Here is a 12,013-nt window from a genome sequence, read left to right on the forward strand (position 1 = left end):
CAATCACTCAATCCTCCTAGACCGCCTCCACTCCCTAGGAATTCATGAAACCGCTCTTAAATGGATAGCGTCATTCCTCAAAGACAGGCACCAAATAACGACACTATCCAGCTTTACCTTCCAAGCCCGACCAGTCGACACTGGAGTCCCTCAAGGATCATGTCTATCCGCCCTCCTGTTCAATCTCTACCTGATCACCCTCTCACCAATAATTCGTTCACACAACATCCTGTGCTACAACTACGTCGACGACACTCAACTAATTCTAAAATTCCTGAACTCGAAACCCAACTCCCGACCTGACCTGGCATCCTGCCTCCTCAACATAGAACTCTGGATGACCCAAAGCCACCTCTTGTTAAACCCCTCCAAAACAGAAACCATGGTTTGCGGCAACTCCGATCTTCTTCCGCACCCACTACCCTGGCCACCCGCCATGGGCAACTTACTGACACCCTCCAACACAGTGAAAAATCTTGGATGCACCCCACCCTGGACTCCGACCTAACACTCTGTCGCCAAGTCAACAATGTCTCAAAATCCTGCCACTACCACCTTAAAACCCTTAGGCGCATCTTTCCATACCTCTCATTTCCCAACAGAGTCTCCGCGGTCCAATCAATCGTCATATCAAGACTGGACTACGGAAACCCCTTATACCTTGGAATTCATGCCTAACAACTGAATAAACTCCAAAGAGCACAAAACGCGGCGGCCAAAATGCTACTTGCGCTTGGTCCAAGAGACCACGTATCCCCAGCCCTTAAGACACTGCACTGGCTTCGAGTAGCCCGTATGGTGGCTTTCAAAACCTTATACCACTCCCATCGAGCACTGCATAAAACTGGACCTCAATATCTTCAAGACAAGCTAATACCATATCATCCCACTCACACCCTAAGATCAAGCTCAGCCGGCCTCCTAGTAATTCTTAAGACAAACTCAGTCAGGTTAGGCGGATCATCATTCTCAGCCCTGGCTCCAACCCTGTGGAACTCGCTCCCACCCCACATCCGCCTAACTGAGGACTTAACGCCCTTCCGCAAACTACTGAAAACCTGGCTCTTCCCCTAAAACCAAGCGGTTTCCAAACTAGCATCATCACAATAACACTGACCCAACAAACTACCTGAACCCAGAAAAATAAACCGCTAAATGACAGCTAAATAAACTTGAATGTAAACTAGAAAGACAAAAAGAACTAAACGAGTAATGTAGATCAAAACAGTGAAGTGGATAGTAGGAATAAATCATTAGGAAAGTAAGGTGATCTGAACCAATGAAATGGACATAATGAATGAAGAGGGAACGTAGCGAATGACATAGATGAAATAGTTAGAATGGATGAAGCGTATAGAACAGATGAATACACTAAGTGGAAGGGTGCATGAGTGGAAGAACAGACGACTAGAAAGATCAAATGAGTATGGAGATCGGATGAAATAAATGAACATACTAAAACCAATGAGTGTGCAGAGTGGTTGGGTGTGTAGAGCGGACGAGCGTGTAGAGTTGATGAGTACGTGTAGAGTTGACGAGTATGCAAATACAGAGAAGCGAACAGAACGCAGGAGGGCGTAGAACTGATGACTATACTGAACGGACGAACGTATAGACTGGATGAACGTTTGGCCAGACGAACGTGTAAGAGCGAATGAGTGTGGAGAGCGGATGAGTAGGTGGAGCGGATGAGTAGGTGGAGCGGATGATTGTACGGAAAAGATGAGTCTGTGGTGCGGACGAGTGTGTGGAACGGATGGATACATAGAGCGGGCGAGTAGTATGTTGTGCCGATGAGTGGGTGCGCCGGACGAGAGTGTGCGGGGCGCAGACGAGTGTGCAGGGCGCAGACGAGTGTGCGGGGCAGATGAACGCATGGAACGAATGAGTGTATGGAACGGATGGGTATGTAGAGTGGATGAGTATGCTGAACGGTTGAGTACGTAGAGCGGATGAATAGTAAATAGAGTGGATGAGTATGTTGAGCGGACGAGTGTGTAGACCGGATGAGTGTGTGGACCAGATGAGTGTGTAGATCAGATGAGCATACAGAACGAATGTGTATACAGAGCAGACGAGAATACAGAGCGGATGAGTGCGTAGGTAGACAGGAGTGCATGCGCGAAGAGGACATGAGTGCATGCGTTTGGAACACTTGAGAGCATGCGTGGGGAACACTTGAGATTGAAGGATCGACTAGAACACGCAAGGTGAACCAGAGTGCGTGAGTGTGTCGAGCAGACATGAGTGTGTAGGGCAATCTTGAACGCCTGAAATGAACAAAAATGCATAGAACAGACCTGACCGCACAGAATTGCGCGACGTACATAATATGCTTTTGAAATACAGGGAAAATCTGAAAGAGTATACAGCATACCACACCCCACTCTCTCCTTTACACCACCACACAACTAGAACACAAAGATACTATGACACCATTCGGTATAACTGTTCTCATACCAACATCTGCCGCTCACTCCCCATCACTCTAAGTAAACATTGCTGGTTTCACACCCCCAGCCAGGCGTTCTCCTCAGGCCTAACGCAGCCACACTCGGTCTGGATAACTCCGGCCAGAGCGAACACATACTCCTGATCTCTCAACCACAACACCTACCGCTAAGAAGCAGCTACCACATGAATTCCGCACCAGCTGCACACATACCTGGTGCGCACACGCACCTTTGGACTCGCTCTACTCTCTCTACTGACCTGAACTTCGGTTCCCAAGGGCGTTCAACCTACCAGCGCCTTCAGACCATACCAATGGTATATAAGGCACTATATAAATGCAAAACATAACATAACATACTGCAATGGGAACTTCGATGACATCCCTCACATCGCTGTAACACTGCATCACGTGGACATTGCTGTGGGAAATCGGAAAAGACCTGTGCCACAAGATCTCCGTATCAACTTGAATGCCGGCGTGGGCAGGACAAGACCCACAGAACACCAACGGCCTTGATGGTGATTGGCCCGCAAAGCCAACGCCGAGGGCAACGTCATCCTTCTGCCCTTCGGCTCTGCACTGTCCACATCACTCCCTGTCCTCAATGAGCCGTCTATCGCGGACGCAGAAGCAAAACTAGAGAAGGAACCAGGCGTCCACAACTGTCCCCCCCCCCCCAACGGACGTCTGTACCCGTTCGTCTCGTCCATCTCCATACCTGTCGCCTCCCGGCCACTTACCGCACTCTTCAAGGGAGACGCCTGAGATACCTCGGGTCCTGCCAAGTGCCGGCCTCCAAACTGCTCTGCACACCGGCCTTCAACACAGGGCCAAACTCTTAGGCAAGGCCCCCCCCGGCATGAGACCTGCGCCGCAGCCAAGGCTCAGGAGTACAGGAGGTCCTTGCCCCCAACTCGGCTCCACTGCTCCAACCCGGATGCATCTCCAATCACGGACCATCTGATGGAAGCAAAGCAGTCATCTCGGGAACCGCTCCTCTGCCTAACTCCCAGGCAGGGGCTCCCACCTCGAGACCTGCGCAACAGCCAAAGCAGGCCTCCGAAGCTAAACACGCTCGGGATGCGGGGCTTTCCGTCGGGGGCAGATGAAGGTCTCCAGGGACTCGAAGTAAGTGTATCTTTAATCCAGGTCCTGCACCTTCACCATAGGTTAGGATTGTGGGGGACACAGAAGACAAGAAAGGAGGGAGAAACACTCTGACAGCCCCACACCCCACTAACACCCTTGCTCACTGCTAGGGCCAAACGTCACTCAGAACCACTAAGCCTTAACATTCCAAAGGATGACACCCTCAACATTCTACATACGTTTATGAGTTTATGCTCATAACTGGGTAACACTCAACCTGTAGGTAACGGCCCACTTCCCTCGTTAATGGACCCTCACTGCGTACATGCCCTTAACTTGGGCGGCGGGCCTTACCTACAGGCTGGACTCAGGACATATCGCCTTAATACAACAAGTTTGGTAACCCCCCACCTTATGGTAGGGGCTGGAAGGAGTTCCATCCACATCCCCACCTTCACCTGCCCGACTGCCCGTGGCCTCCCATTTGTCTTGAACTCCCGAGTGCCATGACTAAAGCTGGTGGCTGTTCAGCACCCTTGTGGCTTCAGACAGTACTTTCTTGCTGGCTACGTCATGTACCTCCGCCACAACTCTCTGGTGGGCTGAAGCCGCCTGAGAGTTTCCCACCATCCTGGCAGCCACAGCCCTTATCCCCACTTCCTCACGTGCATCTGTGCCCAAACTATTGTTTCTTTGACCGCCCAACCCCTCAAATCCTCCTCCTGAGAAGCATGTCTTTGATTGATGATGACGAACAATCATGTATACATTTTCCACTCACACATCTATTGAGACCTAACTGCTGAGAAACAAAGTCCTGAAATGAATGCTACAAATGTGCACACCCAGCTTAAAAGATTTCCAAACTGGTGGACTTAAGGGACGAAACGTATGGGTCAGAGTCTCTGTAACCCATGAGCCATTTCCCATGGTAAGGCAGGACTAGGAGGTGCAATGGGAGTATGAGTGATCTGAAACTTGTGAAGTTGGGAAACGTGCAATCAAAACCTGGACCCATCTATGGACTCCTGCGTGAAACACAGCATGAAGTAACCTTTCTTTTGCCTGCCCATTGGTTTCTCACACTTGTGCCTGAAAAAATGGCCATGCCTATGGTGACCAGATTTAAAAAGTAAAAAAAGGGGAAGTAGGACTAACTCTTGAAAGTGGCTGTCAAAGCACTACACTTCAATAGCGGTTGGAGGAGAAGGGGTTTTAAGTGTTACTGTTAAAATAAACACATATTATAATAAATTGTCACAAACTAACACTATCTTAATTTGCACAATGCAGCATTTCTTCTGTGCGAGCTGTGCCTGCCAGCTAAGACCACCTACTACCCAAAACCGGGACCACTGTTGTTTCCAATGGAAACATAATCTTGACAAAGGGGGACAGAGCTCCAATTTCCAGGACAGTCCTGGTAAAACCGGGACGTCTGGTCACCCTAGCCACGCCCCAAGTATATAAAATTGATGTACGTTACCCCCAGGTAATACACTTTTTAAAATCACATCTATGGTGCACACCAGCGGCAGATGTACACCTTAACGTCCTCAACTGTTCTGAGTCGTACAAGCAATGACTCGGCCTTAAAAGATGGCATACCTCAAATTCCAGTCGGCAACAGTTTTGAGAGGGGCATTTTCTTCTACTGTGTAAGGAGCCTGACGAACCATTTTCTTCCTTCACCACCTCGTTATATTGGGAATGGCAGTGGCAACTGACAGGTTTGAACACTGTTTGGGCAGACTAAGCTTAAAATTCTGGGGAGGATGAAACAAGTGCCGCAAGTAGGCAATGACAATGATTAATTGAGATTGCAGAAAGGGTTGCCCACATTTTTGGATCTATAAAACCCCAAGTTATATTAATAAGGTGCAACATCAATACCAACACATTGAAATTCATAGTAGATGGTGCTAGTGGTCTGATAGTCAGCGCTGGCTGATGCGCAAGTACCCGACAATGATGCAAGTATCTTATATGATGACAATACATGTAGTAGACTCACAGGGTTCGAACTTGAGGGGTGCTGGCAGCTATTTAGCTCCAGCCTGTTGCCTAGAAGAGCCTGGTTATCGTAATACCAACACCTTGGCTCTCCAGGGCAACTGATGCTGTGGGATCATCTCTAAATAAACATTAGGAAACATCTATACTACATTTACCACATAAGGAGTCATAAATAATGAAAGCAATTATATGTTTGCATCTTATGTGAAAGCTAGATTTATCTTATGTGAAAGGAAGATTTGCAGAACGTTGTGTACTAGCTCCTGGTCACTAGCTAACGCTGGATACCCTACTTTTACTACTGCTTATCCATTCGTAATTTCGATCCCTGACTTAGGTTCAACACATCCTAGCCAATCAACCAAAAGGTAGAAAGCACGGGAATGGGGTTGTAGCACAACGTGAGGGATCATTGGCAGGAGATCGCAAATACCTACAGCTGCACCAAAGAAAGCCTTTCACTACATGAATGTCAAAAGATTGGCTGCAATACTCTTCTTGCCCAAGAATGAGGGCTGTTCGCTTTTCTGATCTGGTACTTTTGCTCCCCCTGCCACCCAATAAACAAATATGGTCAAGAATGATTTCCAGATCCGACTGGGGTGTATATTAGCAGATCTTTGATAACTCCTTCACATTCCAGCTTGAGTTAATGTCACCCTTACTTTCAAAGGATAGCAAAAATAGACCAAACCACTAAATAACAAACATTACTTGGGATGCGGCACCTGCAGACTTCCATTCCATTACCGTGAAAATAAGAGACTTACAGCTTAACCTATACCTAGACAAATGTGCATGTATACAAAGGATCCTGTGAATCATCCTTACAGGGTAGGGGGTTGCTGGGAGCTGTATAACTCCTGGATACTGTCTAGGGCTTGGCTAGCTTGATTAAATATCTACCACGCGCTACTTTTGGTACCTCAAGCAGCTGGAGCTAACCACGTGTACCTGACATTATGTGTCTGGGAATTTGCCTTAGTAGAAATCCATAAGACATGACAAGCACGAAAGGTTATATGTATTGGCCCCAAAATGTATAGTTACATCTTATTTGAAAATTAGATTTGTTGCATACTATGTATTGGCGCCTCATTTGACAGCATCGAGGGGGAGAAAGAGTAAGAACGGTCACAACACAGATAAAGTGGAATAGGTAACCATTCCTCCCCGGGAAACACCAAGTTGAAGAAGAATCCATATTTCCTGGTTTCAAGGACAAACATTTATAGCTCTCTTGCTTGACCCCTCCCCTTCTTCCTCACCTTGCAGAAGCATCTGCCGAGCCCCACCCCCTAGCACTATATTGTCCCCGCAAATGCAGACAAACCAACAGTTTGCCCTGCCCAAACCCGTTGTGGCTCCACCCCATGCATGCCCCCCACTCCTGACCATTTGTTGGGGCGGATGTCACCGCTAAAAGCAGTGAAGCCCTAAGCCGTGTCAAATGGCGATTTCACTGGCATTTGTAACCAGCGTTTTTGACATGGACAGGCTAGCCCATTATTACAAGAAAGGGGAAGAGGTAAAGGATAGGTCGAGGACATTGATAAAAGTTGGCAAGTTCAAGGGGGAGAAGAATATTTGATGGGAGTGAATGGGGAGGAAGGGTGGTTACCTATATGTGTTAATGGTTTGGTTAGTCTCTAAGGCCAGGCGGCCAGTTGAGCAATGTTTGTAAACTGTGGCCTGTCACATTAATGCAACCTTTTCCATGTATAGCAAGTCTCTGTGTGTTTGTGCAGTTTATCCCAAAGTAGGGCTTTTAAGTAGAGATAATCGTCCTGAAAAAGACTATGGGTTTCGAGTAGGGTGACCAGGTGTCACAGTTTGCCAGAATTAAGCCTTCTGCCCCGTCCCAAGTGTTTTATTTATGTAAAAAATCGTCCGTCGTTTTTGGAAGGAGAGGGCGAGCATTGCCGAGATGCAACAATTCAAGGTGTGTGTGATCAAAAACAGTTCCCTACCTTCCCATTTTGGTTTACTGGCACTGGTATTTGCTGATTGTGCCACAAGATTGGTAAATAAATCCACATAGCAAAGTCTGTAATAACCATCAAACCAAAAGCCTCGGAATTTGACATGGTTACTGTCACAGCCGAATCTGCAGTCTATAAATAGGATAAATGCTGGAAATTGCATTCATTTTAATGTGGTATTCTTTGTGGGTGGTGCCCGAGTGGATGGGTGTGCTAGTTCTACCTTTATCGTTGTGGCATGTCCCATTTCTTTTATTTTCAAAATATGGTCACCCTAGTTTTGGAACACCTGACTTCAAACCTTGTTTTCAATGGGATGCCTTTCCTTCTTGCCAAGATCTTGGCTTAATATGTCATGAACTGAGTAGCTGGGCTTCACAATACCATCACTATAAAGCTTGGTCCTAGACTGTGAGCTGAATAATCTAATCCTGCAAGCCAGAGAGTGTTGTTAGGGTGAACTCCCAGGCAGGCAGAGCCTCTTGCTAGGAGTCTGCGAATGCAGAACTCATGGAAGGCTTAACTCCTTCCCAGCCCAAAAGAATGTAAGGTCCAGACAAGTAGCAAGGTATAACTGAGGTTTATTACAGCCAACACATCACAGGAATCACATGCACAGCAGTGATTCCGGGCACCTCTAAGCGAATCATGGCTCGCAGGCCAGTTGTGGTAACAAATGGCGTCACAACTTGCATCACATTCTGGGCCCTTCTCCAAAAAACCTAACTCCACTCTGGATAGGTTGTTGAGTGGTAGTTCCCCTATAGGAACCCATATAGAGGTTAGTTCATTGGACCAGGCCACGTCAGGTGCCAGGCCTGGACCATCCCTAAAAACGGCTATTAACTGTTACAGTGTGCGGACCCCATGATTGGTCAGTGATCCCAGCGACCCACCTCTAGGGCCATAGATTTTGATTGGGTGATCCGCGGGCCCCCAAGCCTGGGACAAACTCCGGTCGCAGCCCGCAAGACACCTGTTCATGGTGCAGGTGCAACCATGTGTCCGTGAGGTACAACTATGTGTCAGCATCATAATCGCGTGTGGACCATTATTGCCATGAGCGTGCTCCGTTCCCAGCGCAGAACTATAGCTTGAGTATAACAAATTTGTTGCAACCATTGTCCGGTCCGCAAAACAGTTGGCTCTTCCCAGCCACCAAAACTTGTCTCCTCATCAGCTCAGCCGAATCACGTGTTGGAGACCACGTTTGTGAGCTCAGGAGCTCTGAATTATTCTGTATTTTACAGGGAATGGGCTCATTTGCAGCTTGTGTTACTTCGGTTCAGGGTAAGGAATGTCACTTGCAACATTACGACCTTGGCTGTGGCTTTGTTCACGCTGCAGTGGTTCTGCATGAACAGCATTCTGCTTGACTTCAGGTCTTCCTAAAACAGCTATGGCCTACTACGATTTCCTAAGCCATGGTCTGGCTTCTTCTGTATGTGCCTTCCATAGTGTCCAAAGATTAGTAGATTGTGGCTGTCAGGTCCCTCGAGTGCTCCTGCCATTCCATAAGGTTATTTACATGTAAGCATCTGCAAGCATTTACACATGCCCTTCTTGCGTTCCTACGACAAGCTAATGGCAAAAATAATAAAAACATAGACCGTATGTACATGTCACTGTCCTCTTGCTCATAGAACTGTACGCATGTGTTCTTTGTGTGGTTGGGTGTATGAGTGTCCCGAATGTGCGGATGGCATGTGTGCTTTATGTCTGACGTAGCCATGTCGTTGTGGTGTCTCTAACGACTTGAGGCTTGGCTTCTCAGTGCCTTAGTCGATTCTGTCCATGTACCCATCTCTGGCTCCCTCTTGTGTGTCTTTGTTCACTCTGGGTAGTGTGCGCACAGCTCCTGGGTTGTAGGGCCTGGTGAGAGGGTATCTCTCATGCTAGTTGTCCATTGGGGATTCAGTGGGGATTGATGTATATTCATACGATCGGTGGCCATTTTGTCTTTGGTGCTTCTTCCTTGTTTGAGGATCTTCTGGGACGGGAGGCGTATTCTGACCTTCCCTCTTCAGTGTGCCTGGACCAGAAAAGAAGGTCTCACTCTAGTAGGGTACAGCTCTGGGATGAACACCTGTGTAGTCGTAGTCAAGGTGCAAGCTATGTATGGGGGCAGCGCACAGATATTGAGGGGTATTTTGACCCATCTGTGAAGTTGTAGGTGGATAAAGCCATTTAAGGTGGGGATGATGGAGCAAGCTGGAGAGCAGGGGGGGGGCTACTATGAACTTGCAGTGGGCATAAACCCTTGTTATCACCTTGTTGCCTTTGTAACACGGTTCCTCCACATTAGCACTCTGCCGACAAACAAGGGTTTATAGCTTTTCAGTGAGCATATTAAGTGTGTAAACTCCCTGCTGCCTGGCAGTCTCGTGATAATTGGCAGCTATTAACCTTATATTTGTGCCATTATAACCCACGGGTGCGTCAGACTGTTTTTGCTCTAAGCAAGGTGGCAGCAAAGCACCATGCTGAAATGGTGGTTTGCTGCCACCTCACATCTTCAGCCGGTCCTGGGTGGAGGTGTTAAACAGAATGAAAAGGCAGGGCTCAATTTACGGGAGGGGGGTCTCGTGCAGCTATGTGGATGTTTGGTGGGGACAGATTCAGTGGGAAAGGAAGGGGAAGGTGTGCAGGTGCAAATCAAGAGGCCAACTGCCTATGCATGGACAGTGTGCTGTTATTAAGGTAATCGTGAAGACATGGAACGTAGTGCCGCCAGTGGGGATATGATTCAGTCAAGAAGGTTCATGTGCACCCATATACAATACAGTATGTCAGCATGCCCACCCATATGGAAGATGATTAATAAGTTCTTATTTCTGGGCATTCCGGGTCTTGTAGTTTTGCTTTTATCCTATTAATCCAGATCCACAACCGAGGAATGCAAATTAAAAAAAACAGGACTGGGTGAGCATTTTCCGAATAGAATGCTGAGAGGCAGGGTGTAGCAGTGGATATGCTAGGGGGCCTTTGAAGGGGCAAGAAGTAACCTATGGGGGCGGGGCTGCGCGGATAACGGGGCAGCTGCTACACCTGCGAAGACCTGGATGAAGATTAAGGTGTTGGGGGGGCGGGGGGAAAGAAGCTATAGTGGGACAGGGAAAACAGCACATCTACCGTCGGACAGAGTGCCACTGTGAAGGGGGGGGGGCGAAGCGAATCCCCGCTGTGACAAAGGATACACGAACCGGGCACAGTACGATGATGGCTGTGGCCTGAAGGTGGGTGGTGGAGGCTGAGGTGGGACGCTTTTTACCCACCTGCGCCGGGTGCTAGGCACACGGCCCCCACTCGCCACAGCTGCACCGGGTTACGTCTGGTGTGGCTCCGCGAACCGAAGCCCAACCGTCGCTGTTCCACCGGCGCCTAGCACGCCCCCAGCCACGCCTGCCCCTTGCCTCCAGAGCCTGACAGGCGGGGCGGGTCCACGCGCAGTAAACATATAGGCGTGACCCACAACCATTCCAACTCTCGGCAGGCGCCCTCCCTCCAAACGCCCACGCTTTCTCCCCTCCCTACTTCACTTAAAAGACAACATTCTTTGCTTCCCCCTTTTTACTTCTCAGAACCTTTTGCTTTTTGATAATGCGCACACCCTAAACACTTTCCCGCCCTCCTGCGGAAGTAGAGCGGTCTCTAGAGCTTCAGTGTTGACATCGTTTCTAAATTTTTCATACAGTCTCGAAAAACGATCAGAGGCTTTTGGACTGAATAACCAGAAGCGAAAAGCGTTCCCAGCAAGAGTAAATATGCTCTATTTTGCGAGTGTGTGTGTGCGTTTCATGGGAGACTTGACGTGCCTGTGTAGCGGGGTAAAGAGGCTTTTCTAATGATTGCCAGTGCCTTGCTCAGTGGATTTATATAAAAAAAAACACCTTCCCCGAGTCAGCGTCGAACTACATACAAAGCCTTTCAACTTCTAATTATGTCTTGGAAAATGTCTGTATTACAGTATAGGGCAACATGCCAACATTTTTGGTTACCCAAGAGGGACATTTTGAGACAGAAAGTGCGAGAATGTAATGCGTCAGTTTAGTTGTATTTGGGGGTAGGATACTCTAGGAGGAAGAAAGTAAAAATCTATGAAATAATCAACATTTTTGTCTAAAACATTAGGAGTCTCCCATCTAAATAGGGTTGGCAAAAATATATGAATAGTTTTTCATATTGCACCAGTCACCAACCCCAGTAGTGGTCTAACAATGTAGAGGCCTGTCTGTGCTTTCCCTCATGATAAATGACGAAACCAACAGGTTAGCCTAGTTCGTAAACTTTATTTAATGGAGCAGGAAAACATGCATCCTATCTGGGAGTCTGGTGATGACTGTCTGCCCTTTTCTTTAGAGTTCCCCATCCCTTCTCACACTATGACTTTCAGACTGTGATGACAGAATACAGATGAGAGTCGTGGAAATAGGCATAGGACATGCTATCAGTGAGAACTTAAAAATGAAAT

General features: G+C 47.8%; 1 protein-coding gene across 1 annotated transcript in view; it reads right to left on the reverse strand.

Annotated features, from left to right (window-relative positions):
- Positions 1 to 10,955, reverse strand: part of RNF152 (ring finger protein 152) — a 902,175-nt gene extending 891,220 nt beyond the window's left edge. The window contains exon 1 of the mRNA XM_069613656.1: positions 10,818 to 10,955. The gene's annotated coding sequence lies outside the window, so the exon portion shown is untranslated. The remainder of the gene's footprint in view (positions 1 to 10,817) is intronic.
- Positions 10,956 to 12,013: the final 1,058 nt, after the last annotated feature.

The sequence above is a fragment of the Ambystoma mexicanum genome, chromosome 5p, assembly GCF_040938575.1.
Source record: "Ambystoma mexicanum isolate Mex_15411 chromosome 5p, UKY_AmexF1_1, whole genome shotgun sequence".
NCBI classification, from domain to species: Eukaryota; Metazoa; Chordata; class Amphibia; order Caudata; family Ambystomatidae; genus Ambystoma; species Ambystoma mexicanum.